At 40.5% G+C, this 23,913-nt stretch overlaps 1 long non-coding RNA gene across 1 annotated transcript in view; it reads right to left on the bottom strand.

Annotated features, from left to right (window-relative positions):
• The window catches only part of LOC114554864 (uncharacterized), a 74,253-nt gene that overhangs the window by 12,619 nt on the left and 37,721 nt on the right, over nt 1-23,913 (bottom strand). Inside the window, exon 2 of the long non-coding RNA XR_003692481.1 lies at nt 23,306-23,372. This is a non-coding gene — a long non-coding RNA (uncharacterized LOC114554864). The remainder of the gene's footprint in view (nt 1-23,305; nt 23,373-23,913) is intronic.

The following is a 23,913-nucleotide window of genomic DNA, read 5'->3' as shown; positions in this document are numbered from 1 at the left end:
GAAGGTCTCAATGAGCTTTTCCTAAGAATAATAGTCCCTAAATGGTCCATGCGTGCCGTGCAGTCTGCTTTGTGTTTTTCCCTCCCAATAAAGACGAGTGTGAAGCAGACATCTGGACTGGTCTTTGAGCACTGGCTCCAACATCTGTTTACAGCTCAGACGCAACAGGGTTGTGTGTGTGTGTACAACAGTGTAGGTGTTCCTCCAGGAATACACACGCAGATGCTGGAAATTGACATAATCACTTCATTTGTGTCAGTTCAGTTGTTTTGCTGGGAGGGACAAGCGAATGATCAGCAGCTACTGTACCATTACTGAAGACAACTGGATTCATCTATTACAATCTGCACCAAAGCCTAATGTTGAATGTATCTGAAAAATGCATTTTAAACATGGGAAAGCAAGCAGAAATGTTGATGTCTTAAAGTCTGATGAGTGACACTAGTCGATTAGAAATCAAATGTTTGTAATGGCAAAATCTGAGTAGAACGTTGGAAAGTAATCAGTAAAATTGTGTTTGTGGAATCGCTGAATGGATTTGTCTAATGCAGCTTTGATTGCCCTTTGTTGTTCAATGATCACTGCAATTGGGGCCATATTGTATAGAATGACTGTAGCAGCATGCAGATGTGCAGATGTCCTTGTACTTTGTGTGTAATGACTGATGCAACACTTTGCCTCTCAATCGATTCTCTTTGTCTCTGGTACAGTGAGACACGTATTGTCACACCTGGCTGTGCAGCCCCTTCTTGGTGTTTCATCACTACTATATCAGGACCAGATGTTATGTGATGATAAATTAATTCAAAAAAAGAGTTTCAGTGAATTGACGTAGTGATGGCCCGTTGACACTGACACACAGATGCTTGCTTTGATGACGTTTGAAGCTTAAAACCTCACTAAACCTCGAAAAAAGCTTTGAGAAACAGGTGATCGAGACTTAGGCTACATCCAAACTTACACATTTTTGGTTTAAAAACACAGAAAAGAAACCTTGAGGAAATTCCAGTCAGTTTTCTTATTCATACATATTTCCTACTCAGGGCAAAAAAGCACATTCCGGTTTCTGTAATTTCAATAAACAGGACTGCTCCTGCTAGAGGCTCCCCTTTAATTTTCCACTTCATATCCTGAGTCAAGCCGTGTAAATATGACAAACAACCTTGCCGGCCTGTCACGGTACAAATCCAACTTCAACTGCAGAGAGGAAGGATAAGGACAACTGGTGTTTTCACCTGCATGCTGTGAAGAGCCTGAATCCTTGCTTTCCTGAAGTGATTTAGAGTGTCAGTAACTCATCAGCAGGATGTGAATAGGTGATTCACTGACAGTCAGAAGTCACAGGATGTTTTCTCCTGCTGAAGTTATGGATGATTCAGCTGATTCAAGGAGAAAACAAGATGGGGATGAGCTGGCGTATTTCTCCAACCTCTGTGAATGATTAATAACAAGCTATGTGCACCTCCTGGGAGTTTGGCTGAGGCTCATGATTCACAGGTGAGAAGAATGCAATTAGCATGGATGGAAGAGGCATTCAGCGCGGTAGGTGCGCACACAGCATGGGCACTGCTCTACTTTTACGTACATGACTTTAGCAGGAAAGCAAAACTTGGATGTAGGCCATTTTCAGTCTAAAGAGAGCTGTGCCAGCCCACTAGCCTTCACTATGGTCCAGACTTTGTGAGATCATTTTGAAGTAAACTCCTCTACTAAACAGACCGCACTTCAGACTCGACTGAATAACTTTCTTTCTTACTGCCTACCAAGACTTAACTCCTCACATTTAAAATGCTAAGTAGAATTGAATATGTCAACCATAACTACAGAGACTCTATTAGTCCTCTTTAATGTAAATCACAGAGAAGTTGGGAGATTCCTTTGAAGAGTGGGAACATAACTGTGACACTGCCAGAGGCTTTAGAGGTGCTCAGGCTTTGGCGAATGCACGGAAATACAGCTTAGTCATCTGTGACTCCAAGCTGTGTGTTTGCTGGTGTATGAGATCACTGACTTTCTCTTCTTCCTTTACCATTCATGTTAGCTGTCTCTCTTCTTCTTCATTGCTGCTGTCAGTCACATTAGCCTAATGAGATGTCTTTCCACCACTTTTTTCATCTGCTCAACTCTCCCGCGTGTGCCGAAAAAGGTCTCTGCACACTCTGCTGTTCTCTTGTTCTTTCTACATGTATCTTTCCCTCGTCGTCCTCCTAGTCCTCCTCCTCCCTCTTTCCTGTCTTTCTCCCTTTGTGGCTGCTGAAAGCTCTTTAAAGATGCCCGGGGGCTTAACCACTTTGACATTATTACATGAGCATGTCTCACTCAAACCAATCCCAAGCCAATTGAGAAGCTTACGCCTTTACCACAGCAGCTTTACTGGGACGAGGGAAGTCCACTGACATGAACAAACAACTACTAGACTAGATAGTCTAAATAGACTTCAACGCACCGGGCTGATTCATGGATTTTTGCTGTATTTTTAACTGCTGAATGCACAGAAAAAAAGTACGAGACGTAATATGCCTTACTTGTGTCCATGTTTTCACTCCACAGATTAAATTTCTGCTGAAGAGCAGATACAGCTTAAGGGCAAACTTATATAATCACAGTTAAATATTCTATATGTGCTGCACATTATTTATGCTATTGTGAGTCACCACCATAAGGTAATCCTAATCATTTTATGCAAAAGTTAAATGTTTAGTAGTCTAACAGCATGCTACATAGTTTGCAAAATTCAAACATCTGAAGCACAGATGTTTTATGTGCTCTACTCGTACTAGTAGTACATTTGCATAGTAGGTAGGGATGGGTATCGTTAGGATTTTATCAATATAGTGATACCCATACTGCTTATCAATACCAATACTTATCGATACTCTTATCGATTCTACTATCTATAATTTGGTAAAAAAAAATTTAAGACATGAAAAGATTCAACAGTTATTTTATTTTTTACTCTTTGCAGAAGTAAGTTTCATGAGTTTCCTGTAAATATAATGAGGGAGGAGTTATTGCTACATATGTCGGGTCTAACAACTATAAACAATACTAAATTCGTTTTATCTGGTTATTAGAACAGCTCACACTAAATTCAGCTGAGCAGGTTTTCACTAAAATGATAATAGCTGGTCCACCTTAAAGGTCAGCCCACCTTACATGAGCCTGAACTGTTTTAGCTTGTCGCTAACGTCAGGGCTAATCCCCTTCACTTGAGGCAGCAGGTGGAACTTGGCTTGGGTGTTAAGCAGTTGTTGCATTTATTCATCGACAAATAGCCTAAACCGTACAGACACTGCACTGCTAGGTTCACAGCTATATATAACCTTAGTGCTTAATATTCACCGCCATCTCTCACACACGCATGCACGCATGTGCACGTGCGCACACACACACACACACACACACACACACACACACACACAGATTGTGGCATGTGAGTAGAATGATAGAAATAAGTCTATATACTGTAATATGTTAATGTTGTAACACAACACTGTTAGTGCTAACTGCCAACTTGATACTCACCATCTCTCACACACACACACACACACACACACACACACACACACACACACACACACACACACACACAGGCTTTCTCTCTATTTCTCTCTCTACCGCTCACTGGCTTACATTATACAAATAGTTACTGTATTCCTCAAAGTAGTTTGCTACTTGTTGTGTAGCCTAACACATTTTAGTTTAAAAATCATTCCCAGATGCTTAGACCCGAAAGGGCTAATAATAGGATCTTTCTACTTAACGTAACGATTTTTAAACATGGAATTAACGCTGTGAAACAAAACTAGATAAGCAACAAAAATACTTAGGGTTAGGAAATCATAAGGGATTGGCTTCAAACGAGTCGCGTAAAACTACTAAAATGAGAACATAATTGGGTCGTGGATGTCACTGCGTCAAGGTCCATAAAAGACTTTTTGGTTTCACACAAACCCCAGTCTCCTGTGTGAAAGTCCTTTGTTTGACCCCTCCATCACCCCAACCAACCTTCTGTTGTTATATGTATGTAATTAAAATAAAATATGGGTCGTTATTAGCTGATTGCACAATCATATCATATGGTCGTTTTCTGGGTGAAGATGGTCTGGATCAGCGGTAAAACATTGCTAGTTCTTTTTAGTAAGTAAGTCTTGAAAGGTTCTTTCAAGTTCAGTCACTTCAATCATGCACACCCCCTGCCTGCAGACAATCAGGAGATAGTCCATCATCATATACACTATAGTAAATCACGGAATCTGTAGAGCTAGGTCTGCAGGCATTATTTTCCAGGTCAATATGTTTTACTTTTTAACATACTCTCAACTGATAATGACAAACAGACGGTTGATCAATTCAAGGAAAAACATGGAGAAACCTAAAGAATGCAGATGCTTACACACAGGACACAAAGGGTCACTGAATGGTTTCATGGGTCTGAAAATGATGTGAATAATATGTAAAGGCCTTCACAGTTACCAGAGCTCAAACATCAGGTGGACTGACCTTTTGGCCTATTGATCTGTCAGAATTATTCAATATAGTTTCAGCTTATAAATATCCTTTTATGTTACATAAAAAATCCACACAGTAACACCATACAGTATATTCATTTTGTATTGTGTGTCAGCTCCTCTCTGCCCCACTGCACCAGTTCCAAACGTACATTACTCTATTCATTACTCCAGTGCTTCTATCCCTTTTACAGATTTTTATATTAAGTGAATCTACACAACTATCACTCAAAAAGTGCCCAGCAACCCACACTCACTACAAAAGTTTCAGGACGGTAAACTTAAAACAAAAACAAAAAAACTTTCACTTTCTCAGAAGTGTCCATATTCGACAAAGTACACTGGGTTCAGTTGACCTGTCAGCTTGATTGGACTTTGCCTTTTACTCAGTGACCTCATACACTGGAATAAAATGCTTTGGAAATGAATGGAGGATGATAAAAGAAAGATAGTACAGATAAACCTTCAGGAACAGTGGATACACAAAGATGATGATGACATATCAAGAAAGAGACATCTAAAGTGGTGGGAGGCGTGTTTGTGTAAGCTTACAGTGAAGTACAAACCTCCCAGGAACAATTAGGTAATCTAGTCTATTCTAACATATTTTATGTTTCTTTCTTTCTATTTTTCATCTTTGAGGGAGAATGGGAAAAGCAGTCTCTAACACTGACGTGATGATTTTTGCAAAGTTTTTAAAACCCAAGCCTGACTCATACAGTATATATAGAGAGCTGGTCCTCCTCTCACATACGTATAATACGACTGCATGGTTGTGACACAGAATGTGATAGCACCACTCGCTGTGCCAAGTACACACTGTGTCTCTGAGGCGGATGACTGTAGGATGCAGGAAACCGTCTCATCCTGGCACCCACGCTGATAATGTTCATTGTTAATGAGTGTCGCTGAATGAAATCCAAAGATTAACAGCAATTCAAAACAATGTCTGAGTGAGCTCTCGTCCCTAAATAACTTTGACAGTGGACTGAAAATAGCACTGAGTCTGTTTAAACATGTCAGCTCTTCTCTTTGTTAACATGGTTATATTTGGACATCACTGTTGAGGATCAGTGGATACATAAAGCAGTCAAAACTAAGGTTTGCTTTTTATTTACACCAAATCCAACACTTTTTATTGCATTAAGCCACATCTGGTGTTTCTCCTTAGTATTCTGCCCAGTGGCCAGTGACAGTAATGAAATGAATAAGACCATGTGGTGCTCAATCTAAACAGACACATGACTCACACACTGTATTTCAAGCAGGCAACCACATTGGACCAAAACACTATTTAGTAATAATTAGAATATATTGTCTTTTCTTTTTTGGAATTGATGTTTGGGAATAGTTAAAAGCATGACTGCTTTGTCACCAATCCTCATACATGTACTGTATGCTAATCCATGTACTGTATAGACAACCCTGGCCTTGCAAGTAACACTGGTTCGACAAGCTAGTTAGCATGACAGGCTAACGTAGAGCAGATTAGGGCAGATAGACAGGTTAAACAATTCATTCATTAATCCATTGCTTACTCTTGTGTTTTGGTTTTGGAGAGAGCAAAAAAAATCAGATCAGACTTGCTGTGGCTAGTTACGGTTGTTAGGCTATGATTAGACAACCGCTACTCTGGGGTGGGGTTCAGTAAATGGTCAATTGTGTTCTAAATTAAATCAAAATAATCAAAGGACACAGTTGTGGCATTAATATTGATCTAAAGCTCTTTATCTCATCTATTTTAACCATGTCCATATAGTAATAGTTACATATTGTAATTCCATATTCTATGAGTATAGACATACTGTAGCGCTCTAAGAGCTGTTGCTATTGGGTTTATCCCTTACGCATGTGCAGTCGTGAAGATTTCGTTCACGCCCACGTGCCCTGCACAGGCCTCTCTTATGTCCGCAGTTACCGTATATTACAGCAGAGACCTGCTCCCAACATCAGCATTTTTCTTCAGCCAATGTAAGTGAAGCAGGTGGCCTGGATCTTAGAGGGCTATGCCTATACTCATAGAATCTGGAGTTACAATATGTAACTATTGTTCTATTTTCTAAGAGCTTCGCCCTCTAAGAGCTGTTGCTGTTGGGTTAAGGGCAAAGCTGATGTAGTCAATGCCACCCGTGACACTAAAATCCACAAGCAGATAGCATAGACTAGCTCCTCTTCCTTCTCACACTGTACAGTTTTTTTATGTGACACAATTATATTGTTTGCTTAAAAACCTGATAGGCTATTTCCATGACTGCCTGGCCTGCTTAACGTTGTGAGGCCCTGCCGCATGGATTCTGAAAGTGCTCCATAATTGGATTAAAATCCTCATTAATTAATGCAAAGCACATTCCTCACGGGCACTCTGGTGCAGGAGGATGGAGACATGGCATGCCAGACCTAAACATGCCGTTAAGTGCGGATAAGATGAGTGAATCATGGAGACACCGCGCAATGAAAGCGGATGAAAAATGGCACGGAGATGCCCAAGATGCCGCTGCGCAGATGTCAGCCACTGTCATACCTCTGAGGAGGGCCGTGGGTGCTGATAATGCTCTCGTGGAGTGTGCCCGGATGCCACTCCCTTTACACTAAAAGCGTGGGTGATAACCTCACACAGCCAGTGAGACAGCCGCTGTTTCGAAGGAGCGTTATATTGTGAACGAACCGCTGCTCCGCCTGATGTCTGCCGTGCGTAAAACATACTGAGATAACGCCCACACTGCGCAGACTCAGTGAGCCGCTTATTCCGCTTCTCTGTTATGAGGCGGAAGGAAGAAACCCTCAAGGTAAGAAATTCTCGGCCGAAAATAAGTCGTTTTGACTTTCGGCATTAATGAAGGATTTGGCTGTAAAGTAGCCACGCTCCCGTCCTCTCTAATAGAAAAGCAGGACGGTGAGACCGACAGAGTGCATAAGTCACTCACTCTCCTAGCCGACGTCAAGGCTATGAGGAGTGCTGTTGTCAGGAACAACATTCTGAGAGAGATTTGTGCCAGAGGCTCAAAAGGGGAACCTCCGAGCACAACAGGTTTCTGTCGTCTGATCCCCTTCAACAAACGCTTCACTAAGGGATGCGCAAAAACCCCATCTCTCTCCACAGTCCTTGTGGCACAATGAAAAAAGGCCGCAACATACGCTTTAAAAACTTAGCCAAATCATTATCCAGCAGTGTCTGAGGGTAGGTAACACGAGAGGCAGAGGACACAAGGTGGTGTCAGAGCCTTTCTCCACACACCAGCGCTGGAAAGCGGCCTGCCGTCAAGCGCAACACGCTGAATGAATAAGGCTAGTCATTCTGTGACGTAAGATCTGTGTATTCACATACAGCATATTGGCTCACACAGTGGGCTCTGCTGTTACAGATCAACATACCCGATTTAACCACAGGTTAGACATTGGTGGCGTCCGTCTCCCGGGTTTGGGGAATGCTTACTCAGCATTCACACAGGTCGAAAACAAAAACCTTAGCGGTGGGCAGGGAGCCCGCCTGATGCAGAGGTTTTCCTCTGCAACTGGTGCGGTGCTCCCCTTTTGGGACGGAGACAGCAGTGGCGGTGGCGGGGCTCCGTAATCCTCTTCTGTTTCGAGCTCCAGTTCTCCCAACGGAGAGGAGGGAGAGCCGGTGCCGGCTAGAGAACCATCTCAGGGGAGATCCAAGTCAGCGGACACTTGCCCGCCAAAGACAACCCCTTCCGGGATGTCTGGGTGTCGCCGCTGGTGGTATCCTTACCTTACCCGACTGTCCGCCTAGCTGCCATCGTCTGCCGCTTCAGTTTCTCCGTCTGTAAGTGGGCGCAGAACTGCTGACGGCCGGTGGGGTGCCAGCCCGGCGAACAGGGCCGAGGCACACCTCGCAGCTCGGGTGAAGATCTGGCGGCAGTAACTGCAGATGTAAGGCCGGTTACAGACTGCCGGCGTGGCGTGAGTGTGGCGTTGCTGTTGCGTGTCAGCTGCGTGTCAGCTGCGTGTCAGCTGCATGGATTGTTGTCTTTACACACCAGAAACATGTCTGACGCGGCGCTGCTGCTGCTAGCCTTGTCTGGACACATATATATATGTTTCCCATTGATAAAATGAAATACCATGTTAAACATAAATATATACTGATTTGATTATAGCAAAGACAACGTCGGCAGTATTGACGGCAAAATAGGCTACAGAATATTTCGTTCTGGATTGACAGGCGCAATATTAGAATTTGTTTTTTTTAAATTACATTCATATATCTGCATTTATATCAAAACCTAGAGGCTTTCAAACATCAACATGTCATTTATTAATATGCATTCGTGTCTAAATGACATATAAAAATATTTTCCTATTCTATTTTGCCTGGAAATGCTTCCAACACGCTTGCGTCTCGCGTGAAAAATAGGCGTCGGTCCTATTTCTAGCAGGCACGCGTCTCAGGCAGGCAGTGTGTAAGCTCTAACCTCTTAACATGGGAGCCGAAATATAAACGGACACGCCACGTGGCTGACATGCTCGCGCGGCGCTTCCAGTGTGTAACCAGCCTAAGAGAGGCTCGTGCAGGGCACAAGGGCGCAAAATAAATCTTCACGAATGTGCATGTGCGAGGGATAGACCCAATAGCAACAGCTCTTAGAGGGCAAAGCCTATATGAAATAGAACAAACACAACGCATACATTCCAGTGGCATTTTATAATAAACTATAGCCTATAAGATAGGTGTTTAATATACTATACTGTAAGCAATATTTTCAAACCAACCACTCAACGTTGAGAATAATAGAAAGAACATTGATTCGTGAGAGGCTAAGCAAGAGATATTTTGTCTGAGTGCAAGTATGTGTCTGTTTGTGTGGGGAAGCTATTTTTGCTGTTCTTTTCCTCCGGGTTGGACACCTGCCTGAGGCCTATGTGGTGCATTCACTAACATAAGATATGTATGTCATAAGCTACAACTGCTGTGTAAGTGCATGCCAACCCACAGTAGATATGTTTACGTTAAAAAGCAGCTCTTTATGACACGTATACTGAAGTATTTGTTACTCAAATTTTTGCTGTTTGCACTTGTGTTGTTATTTACTTTCCTGTGTATGGGATGAAGAGAAACAGATGTGGGCATTTTCACAGAAGTGTACGACAACCCCCTCCCACTGCACGCTCCAGGCTCCAGTCCTGTTTTTTTTTTTTGCCTGAACAGATGCTCAACTTACACAAACACACACACACACACACACACACACACACACACACACACACACACACACACACACACACACACACACACACACACACACACACACACACACACACACACAAACACCAGATGTGCTCCTCCACTCCCTTGCAACAGACAACTGGAGGTCATGGTCAACTGTGGCTCCGAGAAAAAAATAAATAAAAAAAAACAAAAAAGACCCACACACATTAGCATAACCACTACCACTCCCCCATCAGTCATTATAATCGTCATTATAATTTCCATCCATCCAACCATCTATCCCAGATTTGGAGCAGACAGCAGGTGGTTTAAAGTCCTAAGCCAGACACAGTCACGCTTCACAGTTCCGGAAAGGCTTGAGCCCGCCATGTTAATGGGTCCACAATGACAACTTACTGACAGGGTGGGACGTGATGCTACAACTTAGGTTAAGCACAGACAAAGGAAAGAGTTACACAGGGTAGGACAACAGAAGAAGAAAGACAGAAAGACCGGGGGATGATGAGGTCCAGTATAAGTAGATTCAAAAGAGTAGAGATGAAAGAGAAACAGGTGAGTGATTGAGACTGTAAAAATGGAAAGTGACCCAATGACCTTAGTTTGGTACTGCTGGCAACATGATTAGATGTGTGTGTCCGTGTGACAGAGCCAGAGAGGAGCTCTTAGTAGGATGATCTGGACAGGAGTGTTTTAATAAAGCTTTGCACATGGCTTGACCTGTATAGTGACGTGTGGATGATACCAAAGTAGATTGTGGGCAGTTGACATGGCCTTAATCTAATCTTCTCCCAGACCCCCCACCCAAGGGTCTATTTACCATTTCAGTGCGTTAGCCTTATTGCAAACCACAGCCTCAGAGCACACACAGAAATACACTCTCAACCTCTTGACAAAATGTGCTTGATGGTTATATTTGCAGAGGAGTTCTACTGTGTATTCAGTGTTAGTGTAGTTCAATCTGGTGCAAAGTAATCCATTAGCACACTGTTTGATAAATTTATGGTAAAAATCAGTCCTCCTGCTCCTCCGTTTAAAAAAAGTACCACAGAGGTGACATGTTGATAATGCTAAAGTTAGCATTTCAAGGCAGCTGTAGGGGCTTAATCTAAATCCTTTACTCCTTCTGGAGGATTAATTGTGCATGGCGTCTTAAAAAGATTGCTTTGTGCGGTTAGTGATATTCTCAGACCAGATGCTTCTTCATCCTCAGAGGAAGAATGAGTGGAGAATTTTGTTATAGCCACACATTGTCTGACACAGGCGGGAATGCAAAATGCATGGGGAGAATATTATCATGCTGTTAGAGACACATATATATTTCAAACCCTCCAAAATGATCTCTGAGCTTTAGCTTTAATGAGTTTACAGGCAAGTTCCAGTTCCGGATGTTAAGGTACAATTTTAGCATGAAGGTTTACTTAGCATGCATTAACCACTCTGTGAGAATTTAGAGCATTAACAAAGCATTTACCTTATATTTGGGAGCAGGCTTTCAACAAAGGCATCCGTCAGTTATTTGGTTATTAATTTTGAGTAGCACCTCACAGCAAGATGTTTCTGGGATCAAGTTTTTTTTTTTTCTGCGAGTAGAAACTACAGCATCAGTTTCCTCCCGCAGTTGTAAGACTAAAATACCACAAAGATATCAATCACTTTAAAAATGGATGAAGGGACAATGATTGACACAAATAATAAAAACCCTATAAATAAGCTATAACGCTAACTATGCCGGGAGCTGCCCAGTGTGCCCACTTCTGCTCCACTATGGCATCTGGTAGTTCAGTTGTCTGTCCATTTAAACTACAGTCGTTTAAGGAGAGTGTGTCTGTGAATATAAATAGAAAACCTGTCGATTTACAGTAAAAACCTACCTTCTCTAACCTTCAGGTTACTGCCTCTCCGTCTGACTTTTAACTACCATATCTTAATCTCACTTTCTCCTGGGAGTGCTAATGAGCACTCCATCTGCTAACATCTGGAGCCTGCCACCACAGTGCTAATCACTGCTAAGTCCCTATATTCTATTCTTCAGGACCAGAGCATATAGTGTACTATATTCTCCACCTCTCAATTACTGACACAGAACAAAGCTCATTACGTGCGCAGTCCCCGTCACCTTGTTAAAAAGAAGAAAAGCCTGTAAAAACCTGCCTCCCCAGGGACAGAGATGAGCAGATTGCTGTTACAGTTTTTCAGAGCACTGTTCTAGAGCAGAGCTGTTAAGACAAGGCTGAGGTTTCAGTAATACAGTACCACAGCACAATTATTGATATTCATAGATTCATATCGGTTGTCAAATATCATATTGATTCATTTCTTTCTTGTCATCCTTGTGTACAGTACTTTTGCAGTTTTTAGGGAAGTGGCATCACTGTATGTCATGCATGGTAGGCAACTGGAACTCCAGGACATTAACATATTAATGAACTGGAAATACCAAGGAAAAGCCTCCACGGCCTTCAGGCCACAGTCTTTTATTATTATTCTTGTCTTCTACCAGCCTAACAATACTTTTGTTTATGGACTTACATGCTTACAGAGAAAAATCATTACACTTGCATCTATTCATGGGATATTGCACATTAACCATTAATGCATTCTTAGCTTCTTCCCCAGAGTTCTTGTGCTTTCTCACCCTCGCAGATTTCTGTGGCACCAGGATCGTGGTTGCAGCTGCTGCGTGGTCCTGCTTGACGCCCTGCTATGCCCTGCACTGCTACTATTACTACTAGTCATAGTTCTATTATTTTTATTGTTACTATAATTGCCACTGTTCATCATGTCAGTCCATTATACCAACTGCTATAATTATTATAAGTCATATTTCTGTATAACTGTCTCTCCCCAACCGGTCGAGGCAGAAGGCCGCCCACCAAGAGCCAGGGTCTGCCCGAGTTTTTCCTCTCCACTGTTGCACCAAATGCTTGCTCTTGGGGGAAATTGTTGGGTCTCTGTAAATGATAGAGTGTGGTCTAGACCTACTCTATCTGTAATGGTATATCTTCTTTCTATCACAATAAATAAAATTGAATTCAATTGAACCATATACTGGGTTACTGGGAAAACAATAATGAGAACAAAGTTTATAGTGACAGGTTTTTAACAACTCACAGGACTGTTTAGTGTCCTTCAGCAATGAAATTATTAATACAAATTATAATAAAGGATATAAACACAAGTTAGTTAAGTGATATTTGAAATGGGGGCAATTTCTCCATAAATAAAAAAAAAACTGTGGCATTTCCAACCATTATTAAGGCACCATAATTGTTCCATTTAGTTGACAGATAATATGGTGCTTGCTAAAAAAAAGGGGCTGTAAGTCTATTAAGGGCCACATTTCTCTATCATATAGTAAAGGGTTCCTTTGTACAAGCAAGGATACTTTTTTCTTCACCAAACAAATATTACGACAATAAATAAATCCTGTATAAATTACCAAAACAAAGATTTCCTCAGTTGTAGTAATAGGTCTTCACAGGAGGATAACAAAGAAACTGTGTCTATGATGTATCTCAATTCGGTTTTTCCATTTGGTCCAATTACTGCTTTAATTGAGGCCAACCTTGTTAATTAGCACGCAAGGTAAATTGGTTTGCTGAAAAAAAGAAAATACAAGTGGAGGGTGAGAAGAGGTAAAGAGATGTGTGGGAGAAAATTAAAGAACAGGATGTGTCTGGAGGGGTAGAAACTATAATTGGACAAGTAAACACACACACGCACACATACGCACACACACAAAGACTGTTAAATGTAAACATCATGCATGATTCATCACATTGCTACTGTGTGTAGCTTACCTGGGTGCTGGGCTTGGCCAAAGGGTGTGTGTTATGTAATTAATGAGAAGTCCTTGCGCCAGGTTTGAATTGATGTTCCCAGAAGAGAGAATGTGTGTGAGTGTGATGTAATACAACTTTTGGTAACTGGCAGTGTGTGATAAGAAATGTTGCTGTCAAATATTTCAGTTAAAGCTAAATTGAACCATCACAGTTTTGGATTGTTTTGTTCTACCAACACAGTGCTCCCTAATGTATTTAGGGATGCTTGTTCCATTCATTTCCAAACATGACAGCCAAACCAGGGCACTACAGTTACACAGACACAAAGTCGAGTGAACATCAAATGCCACAGCAGTTCTCCCCTTTGCCACTGGAGACAGTGGAAAGTCACTGTGACTAATTTAACATGTAATTAGCTACTGTTAGATTTGCATTATAGGACTAATTTCAATACGGTTTGCAAATATTAATCAAGCCTATATGAATATCTATTTAAGGTTCACCCAAATCAATTTTCCACCACTGCTTAGTTAAGTCATCTGTCCTTGCTATTTTTCCCCCCTACTTCTGCCTGGAAGTGCCTTGGTAGCATTTCTTTGGTTCCATTGGACATAAGCTATTATAAAAGGATGGAGGCCTGTAGTTTTGGGGTGCTATTGTGCCATTTCCCCCCCTGAATTTATCATAGCAGGGTATTGTATCACTGTCACCCTCACTGTAGGAAAAAAAAATCATGATATAGAGATCTAGGATGTTGTAGACTCAAACTGTATTAGTTCAAACGAAAAATGAGCTGTAACTGTCCACATGTTCTACACTGTATGCGCCACAAACCACAGCTGATCTCAAACCAATCATCTTTTTCAGCGGGATTTCACCTGGCAGCACGTTAATCTGACTACAGTTCAGGGCAGGGACATTTATACTGCCAGCTGGGTAATTTTAGTGTGTCTGTGGCCGTGTCTGACACTGGAAGATGAAAGAGGGTCACATTTTTGCATAATATCGGCTTGAGAACGTCACATCAGAGTGATTAGACCTTTATTTCTCAGAATAATCTTTTACTTTATTGTTTTGTTTTACCCTGAACATTTTAATTGGCCATGCAGGTGAGCTGTCATTGTTGAGGGAAAAAAGCCCGCTCATCTGCATGAACTTATCTCCTCCCAACGATCCCTATCAAAATGAGCAGCTTATATCTGTCTGAGGTTCACTCTATTAATCTTGTCAAATGGATTCAGAGAGCAAAAGATACTGCGGACATACACGAGGCTGAGGACAGAGGACCAGATGGGCTCGCAGATTGGAGGGAAAAATTCAGAGCAGTCAGTAGATATAGTAGAGAAAAAAGAGGGGCAAGAATTTATCCCACTGGGGGCGGGGAGGGGGGTAGTATTTGCAGTAGTGAGAGGTCATGAAGAGAAATTCACAGAGGGGAGGCAGTCAGTGAAATTGACAGGATGTGACTTCTGCTGTCACAGGCTCTCAGATGTTAAATTGTAGTGCTTTCCTCTACAACTTGCTGTCATTACGTGCAGCAAAAACTCAGCTCCCTGTTGAATTATACATGTTAGGTAAGTCAGGTACCAACAGCAGCAGCACATGTATGTGAAAAAAAAAAACACAGAAAGGACTGCGGTTATTCAAAACCTTCATTGTGTATTGTTCAGTACAGTGCTCATCTTTCAGGTAAATGCAGTATGAGAAGGTAGTTTACTGGTTGGCGTGACATGACATGAGATGAGATGACGTACATGTAACGCTCCGAGCTTGAATTTCAATGTGAAATATAACTTCCGTCTTCCTTGACTGCACTGCTCAATAGTGCTAAAAATAACAGGTAGAGCAGCCATATTGTGGGAATATCCATAAAAGTCACCGACTGCGGCAGATAAGGCAGAGATTATAAATAAATTACTTGAGTAAAATAAATGACCTTCACATAGGAACTTCATCAGGGCCATTGAAATTATTTCCACATAAAAGTAGGTGGTAAGAATACCAGTGTTTTATGTAATTTGCAGGATTTGATGATTTACTGGAATTGCACACATGCATGAAAACACTAATATACCTGACAACATTCTCTGTAAGATTCAATTATTTTTACATTAATAAAGTCTGGTGATATACAATACAGTTGCCATATACAGTAATAGGTCTCGGCCTTTTCTCAATTACCTTTCTGCTACAGTAAATGTTAAAATATATTTTCTCTATTCAAATATCATCTGAAATGAGATCACATGTGAAAAATTAAAGCATCTGTCTCCGTCACAATTATTAGGTTACATCATGTGCTACTGGATATTGAAGACCAGCAATTCGACGTGAGGTTATTAAAATAGAAACCCACATGTTAATTATAGGCACATTAACCCTGATATTCATTTTGTCTCAGAAACACTTTCAACCAAGTCAGACATTTCTAATAATGAGAAGGAGAGAGGAAGAAAAGAGAATCTAATTTCGGCCAACATACTGTAGATGAGCAGAAAAAAGTCATTTTCACTGTTAAATGTATTTCTATTTTGTTCCAATTCCCTCATAGACAAAGCCATGGATAGATGTGCATGTGTGAAATGTAGGAGGATTTATGGTTTAACACTTCCTTACACAGACATACTGTGCCTGGTGAAAGACGGGGTAATCAGGGACAGTCTCCAAACAGTAATTTCTGCAGCTGTCCTCAATCAAGTTAGATAGTGAGATGCTTTTAAATGTTGTTTTTTTTGGGGGGGGGGGGTCGGGGGGGCTTTATCAGTGGTTATCAGCCTCATATGGATTAGAAGGGGCTCGCTACACCTATTAGTAGGTTTAAAGGGCCATTATCATCTATTCACGGTTCATCTATTCATGGTAACGGTCATTGTTCACGTCTGGACTAGTGATGGTCAAATGAAGCTTCGCGAACCACTGTCTTTATTTTCTGAGCTCACTATATGGCGCTCTCTGTTCAAAGAAAAAGGTTAAAGGAATGGTAATTCAGTATGTTTTCAACCCTTTGTTGAACAGAGAGTGCCATCTAGTGAGCTCAGAAAATAAAGACAAAGCTCAGAAAAGCTTCATTTGACCATCACTCGTCTGGACTAGCCTGGCTCCGCTCTCCTACGTACTTCTGCTCAATTTTCATTTCCTTTCAGTACTCCGTCTGGGTTTGCGGTATATTCTTGGGTTTTCTCCGGCCAAATATTTGGCGGCCCAATCAGCAAACAGAGGGAGTGGCTGAGAACGATGACGTTGAGGATGTGCGCTAGAAAGATGCGAGCGAAGCCATTCGGTCCGTTGTGGCTACGCTGACGAATATCCAGAAGTTAAAGCCTGAGCAAGAACAATCTTTGCTGAGTTTTGTTGGTGGCCATGATGTTGTGGTCCTCCTCCCCACGGGCTTTGGGAAAAGTTAGATTTTCCAGCCCGCTCCGTTAGTGGTGAAGGGTTGGCTAAGCTAACGCTAGCGATGCTAATGCTAAATATAAGCCAATGTCGGTCTCCCCTGTTGTTGCACATGTGCATGAAATACATCACGACCAAACGTTAGCGATTGGTTATGGCAGATCCAGAGCAACTTGTCAATGGAGAGTGGCCAGACTCTCTGTACAAATGAAATGTACGAGAGTCTGGTAGGACCAGGCTAAGTCTTGACCCCTTGGCATGATGATTTAACGCTCTGGGAGTCCCGTTGTGAATTCAAACAAAGCTAACGTTACTTGGTTAGGTTTAGGCAAAGATACTCTATAACTAAAGGTAGCACATTACAAGCTGTGCCAACGGTATGAAATGTTATACATTATAAGTATGCATGGCCTCGTTTCTGAGCGTAGTAAATGTCATGGGAATGGATGAAAAGTTATATTTGCATAATTTATTTATATTTTCTTTTGCTACATTAGATATTTACACAGCTAAAAGCCATATTTAGAATTATGAAAATGAGTTATCTGTGGAGTTAGTTGACGTGAGCTTGGCTCTGTTCACAAACATAAGCACTGGTCTCCCGGGCTAAAGTTCTCCGTTTGTCACTCCACTTTCAAGCAGTTGTTTTTAGCATCTAACATTGACGTGGATGGGGGATCCAGCTTACCAATATATGATAACAGCCTACTGAGCCAAATAGAAGGTAGTGTAGGGCCCTACTGCTTCATATCTATGGAAGTGATAACGCTCATTCAATGAGTAAAAGGTATTATCTATTGTATGTAAGTGTATATATCATGATAGTGTATGTTTGATCATATGGCGTGCAGGAAATGAGGAGAGAGACAGAGAGGAGGGATGACATGAAACACCATGGATGGACTCGAACTGGGGATGTTAAGATTACATGGTCAGGCCACCAGGACACACCACTTCATTTTTGTCATTGACCAGTCCAGCTAGAAATATAACTATAATGCTATTAATCAACAGAATTTACAACTGCAGTTATAGTTTAGTTTATAAACCATTCATGATTGCATTGTGAAGTAGAGGGTGTGCATTTAAAACATATACAGTAACTTGATATTCCTAACTAAAAATACATGAACATGTTTGAAATATAGGCTACCTTACCATCTTCAAATTGATTACACATATTATGTATAATTCATTTGGAGCTGCCTTCAAATAGAAAACAAATGCATTCTTGAACTGAAATGAAAGCTTGATGTCTCTACATGCCGGGATCATTACAACTCAAAAGCCAGAAAAGGTACAAAACACTGCTTTGAGACAGTATAGATTTCACCATCGGTACAGACTTCCCATTGTAAATACAAGTCAAACCACACTTAAACTGGATGATGAGTAAAGAGGAGTTAAAGGTGTTTTTATATTGTTTTATTTCATTTTGTCGCTCATGTTTTACTTGTTGAATCATGTTTACTTGTGTTTAGCTGGGGGGAACGATAGTTATTTCTGCTAGTGAGAGAGGGTCAGTAATGGTTGTAATGGGCTTTATAAAGAGATCCTTTAGACATGTCTGACATAAAAAATAAAAATTCAGTCAGGATGCAGACATTACTTCATTCCTTTTTGCATTCTGTAAACCTTAAGTTTTGCTTAGGTTCAGATTTTGTTTTTACTTGCATTTTCTTTTTAGTTATTTAATGAGCAGTGTTGAAGGGGCCTGAGGCCTAAGATGTTCATTGCCAAAGACTACTTGTTATTGTTGTGCACATGACAAATAAAGAACCTTGAACCTTGAAGTCAAACAGGCCATTGTTACTTGAGGTAACTGTAGTTGAAATGTCTGTGGAATATTCTTTGGCATTGCACATTAAATCAATTTGCATCCCATGTCTTGAATTGAATACCAAAATGAAAAACATGCCATTTTGGGATTGTCCAACAAAGTGACACAATATAACAAGTATCAGTTTAAGTTTTAAGGGTGGAGATGTTTTTACAACAAAAGCTGAAATGGAAAATACATACAGTAGAAGGTAGAACTACAGGTTCCTCACTGTCAGATGGAACGATAGGTACTGTAGACAGAAAGAGACACAGAAATGAAAAGGCAGAAGCTTTAAAAGCTTTGGGAGGGATTTGGATCCAATAAGCCATGCAGAGGATTTAACCATGTTAATGCAATGCCTACACAAACTGGACACAGTGCGCACACACACACACACACACACACACACACACACACACACACACAGATTGTGGAATGTGAGTAGGAAAAAGCCTATATACTGTAATATGTTAATGTGGTAACACAGCAGTGTCCATGCAGCATGTAGGCTACACAATATCCTAACTCCTACATTCAGACTGGAATTGAGTCAGATCACCCAAAGCAAAAAGTATCAGTGGCCTTCAGAGGTGAGGGTCAACAATCACCAACGTTACATTAAAACTGATCAATTATTTATTATATGTCTACTTTGCCCAGTGGGAGTCCCACAAATGAAGCAAAAGAACAACCCATACAATAGCCTTTCAGTATCTAATGACTGACTGCTCCAGGATATGGCTCAATAATCATTAGAACAAACAAAGCATTTTACATCTAATATACATTTCTTGCGGTAGTGTCAGCACTTTTGTTCTTTTGACCACAGTAGAGTTAGCATTCTAGAAACAAGTTTTATAAAAGCTCCTTGCATGAGGAGTTACGCAGTGACTTCATTAAAGTCAATCCAATGATTGTATGCAAATTAATGGAACAAAGTGTTCCCATGAGAGAAAAAATCCCCTGTAAAACTGCAGCCTCGGTCCTGGCCTGCGGTACACAGCTGTGAGACGCAGGATTTCTCAGTCACAAACTACAGTGTATTCAACTGAGTTTTAGAACAAGAGGAGAAATCCGTGGCCATACAGCAGAGGGTAAAGACCGTTTAGTGTTGGACCCTGTACAGTATGGTCAGGCAATCAATGTTATCAGTATGTGCACGATTTCTTTCAAAAGGTCAGTGTACAAAATGCTACATAATACTATTTGTCCCTGTACAGTATATAAGCAGTTCCTAGAAGCTTATGTAAATGATGTAAATGATGTAATAGTGCTGGAATGTTAGAAGATTTATCATTTATCAACAATCATTTTAACAATCGATTAATCATATAATCATTATTCGTCAAGCAAAACACTTTTTTATATCTTTCAATATCTTTAGGTTTTTGGACAATTTGAAGACACAATCTTGAGGGAATATGGAATATCAGGAAACTTTGTTCCTCATTTATGATTTTACTGCCAATGTTACTTATCACAATCACAGTGATGTGATTTATGTACTTTATCATTAAAGTAACACAACAATTCACTGGAACAACAATCTAAATTCATTGTTTTTGTTGTGTGCTGAAGATGAGGACACACTCCCTTGATAATATGAAAGCAAAAAGTTGTATCATTGACAATTTATCATGGATAAAATGCAACACTGTGGCTCTCAGGAGAGGAAATAAGAGCAAATTGATTGTGGGATAAACAAAGGCAATGGGATCAGAGCTTTGGGGACAGCATGTCTCTCTAAAGGCTCTGACACATCAACCCAATGGCCGACCATCGGCAGAAAAGGCAGTCGGACTGATAAGTCAGCTCCCCGAGGTCAAAAAAGTGCCTCGGAACACACCGAAGCAACGCCGACTTGAGCGTATGTTCTGCGCGTGCATGAGACTTAATACGTCTCCATAACAGCAGCCGGCGCTAATACAAAAATTAAAACCAGAAATGACGAACGCGTTACGTGGGTCTGGCTTCTCCCGAATTTCAAATCCGACCATAATTCGGAATATGATCTTGCATTTTTTTACGAAAATAGTTCACCAAAACGTGTTTCTGAAAACATTTATAGTGACAAATAGGCCATACAGTTGCTGAATCTGTCTGTTTTTTTGATCAACAAAGGTCAGTTTGAAAGATTGTTGTCAGATTTTGAGAGGCGTTCGTCACGCTCATCCCGCTCTTCATTTCCGGTAAGTGTTTTAACATAAGTGTACTGATTCGCTAGTCAAGGGCTAGCACTCCACCAATCAGATTGGTCATTGAGTCCGACTGCCCACTGGCCGATTCAACAAGTCAAATTGGCCCAAATTAAAGCCGACGGCTCCTCTGACTGACGACGGTACGGAACACACCGAACAGAATCGAGTCACCAACCTCGCCAGACTGTCCGACGGCCGATAATCGGGTTGGTGTGTCAGCTCCTTTACATTTAGTAATTACTACTTTTCAAGCTGTGAAGAAATCATCCAAACGTTCAATAATGCCATATTGTCAGAAACATGATGCTCCGTAAGCTATATCTCTGAAGAAAAGAAAAAAAAAAGCTAAATATGTATATGGACTGTAAACTCACCTTGGTTTAAAAGCACAACTATTTGAGGTGCTTATATATAGTAGCTTCTGTTGCATAATTACAAACACTCCTTTGGCTTTGCCCTTTCTTACATAATGAAATGCTTTACATAAATGATGCAAGATAAATACATACACTTTACCTAAGACAGACAAAAAATGCATAAGTAGCGTGCATGTATTTATCACAATAATCTCTTGAATTTCAAATAATATTTTTTATGCATATGCACTGCTTCACTTCTCATTAAACACTGCATTTAAATGTTGTCAATGCAACTCAAGCCCATTGTTCACTATCGCCATCAAAACTTAGAAAATACACGTTTTTTTTTATATCTAATTCAAACTAAATGGAATATGATGTATGAGGGTGCTTGTTATGGCCATTTGTTTATATTAAAAATGCATTTACATACAAGCAATAATAACAGCAGTCAATAGTACTGTCTGGAACATCTGTGTGATCAACAATGTGAAATGCCGTTTCAAATCCTTTGAGAGTACTAAAGGGTGCGCTGGGAGGCACTTAAGTGTCCTAATATGTAAATGAAAGAAGGTTGTGTTATGTAAATTACTGTGACAAAATGCATTTGTAAACTAAGTAGAGGCAGATTTTACTGAGGTCAAATATAACACATTTCTTGGTTTTTACTTTACTTTTCTAATAATCATTTTTTTTTGTCCATCATGAAGAAACAACTGCTTTGTATTCATTTTAAAATGTGGGAAGGGATCATTTAAAAGTTATTGCAAACAATCTGCGATGGTTTTATTGGTTGGAATTTAATAACGCTTGCTACCCAGGAAGTAAATGCATATAGGCTCTCAGATGCTTGTCCATGTGCGATTCCTCCCCACAATGTAGTTTTATTTGAGGTAATATTTATCCAATCAATTGTTTGCAGAGGTCAGCATTTGTTAAAAAAATTATTTAAAGGTGTTTTTCTTTTTGTATCCCAGACTGTAAAAAGTTAAGCTTTTAAACTTTTCACCCTTTGAAGATTCCCTGATGAATGGGTCGCTGTTTTGTACAAACGTCAGGCAGCTCAGTGGAGCAAAAAAAAAACCTGCAGAAAGGATATTGATTTGTTTCTTCAAGTACAGAAATCAAGGAGGTGCTATCAATGTCACTTGAAATTTAACAACAAGGTACACAGTGGTAGCTCCTCCCAGGACTCTTTCTTATTCTCTTCATACACTTTCCAAAAAAACTATTATATTCAATTTAACTGTTGCCTCATACAACTTATTTTTCCTGTACAGTGCAGCAACCTTCATAGTCTCTGTAAAAAGAAAGATGAAAAAGCAATCTATGACTGTACTGTATGTAAAGATGCCACAGTTCCTTTGCAATACTCCTCCGCTCCACAACATGAGCTGTGGGTTGCTCCTATGGATAACATTGCAGAAGAGATTTGTGCTCAGAATGAAATTAATTCAGTGTGAAATCAAGAGTCCAGAGTTGTACTGTACCTCAGGGGAGCCCACAGAGGACACTAATGATGCTGAGCATCGAGTCTATGTTCCATCAGTGCTCATTGCTTTGCGGGCAACGTTGTGCATGCGTCTGCATGACATGCCCTTTCATCCATGCAACAACACAACACTGGTACACTTACTGTACTCAAGTCACATTCAAACTATCTAACATCAGATGCACTGACATTTCTATTCGGATCAGTTTTTGGCCCGAGCAAACAAAAGCCCTCAGAGTTGTATTTGTCTGTACAAAAGACAAGTTCTGCCTCCTACAGCTTTATACTTTTTTTGTGTTTGACAGTCAAAATACCTTGAGGAGACATCGGAGTTCAATCTAGACAAGGTCAAGGCTGTAGCCTATTAGCTAATTCTCCTGGCGGTTCAGCTGTTTTAATATATCCAGCAACAACATCAAGCAGGTCACTGTCTCATTAGCACAGGCTCTCGAGTTCCAGTCACAACTGGGTGGAAGATGCTAACAAAAGCATTGAATAAGGACTGAATATCTATCACAGTCCAGAGGGTTGGAGAAAGAAGAGATTCAAATGCAGTGTACCTTGTAGGACAGGGTGAAGAGTCTCTTGTTGAGGTCAGAGAAGAGCAGGCTCAGAGAAGAAGAAATCCTGTAACACAAAGACGGTTCATCAGCTTCAATAGTCCTAAAAAACACATTTAATGTTTCTCACCTAACACAGAAAATGTGTTCATACTAAATTGCTTTAAATGTTAATGCCTGCAAAAGAAGTGTTGGTGGATTTTTACTGGCCGGCAAAGTTTGGATTTGTGAATATGAACATGTGTTTCATTGTCTTCAAAACTGCTTATTTTGTCTTGACAGCTTTTTCATTTATTTGGAAAATCAAGTGGCTTTTGGAGATAGGCAAATTGGCACATCTTAAGAGATAAAGCATTTTAATTAAAAACCATAGATTAGATTAGGGAAATGCTTCCTGAGGCAGTAACACCCATTCATGAATCAGCACTAACATAATTTTTCTACTTACATAATATGATTTTTGGATATTGTTCACTAACAGTATAAAGGCAAAGCTTTACAACGTACAGTAAAAACAGGTAGCCCTCTAAGCTGTTGTTTTGTCTTTTTTTAATGTTTCATACCCAGAGGCAATATTCAGAGAGTGCTGCACAAACAGACCTTCGCTA

The sequence above is a fragment of the Perca flavescens genome, chromosome 4 (assembly GCF_004354835.1).
Source record: "Perca flavescens isolate YP-PL-M2 chromosome 4, PFLA_1.0, whole genome shotgun sequence".
NCBI classification, from domain to species: domain Eukaryota; kingdom Metazoa; phylum Chordata; class Actinopteri; order Perciformes; family Percidae; genus Perca; species Perca flavescens.
This window is presented reverse-complemented; position numbering and strand designations above follow the sequence as displayed.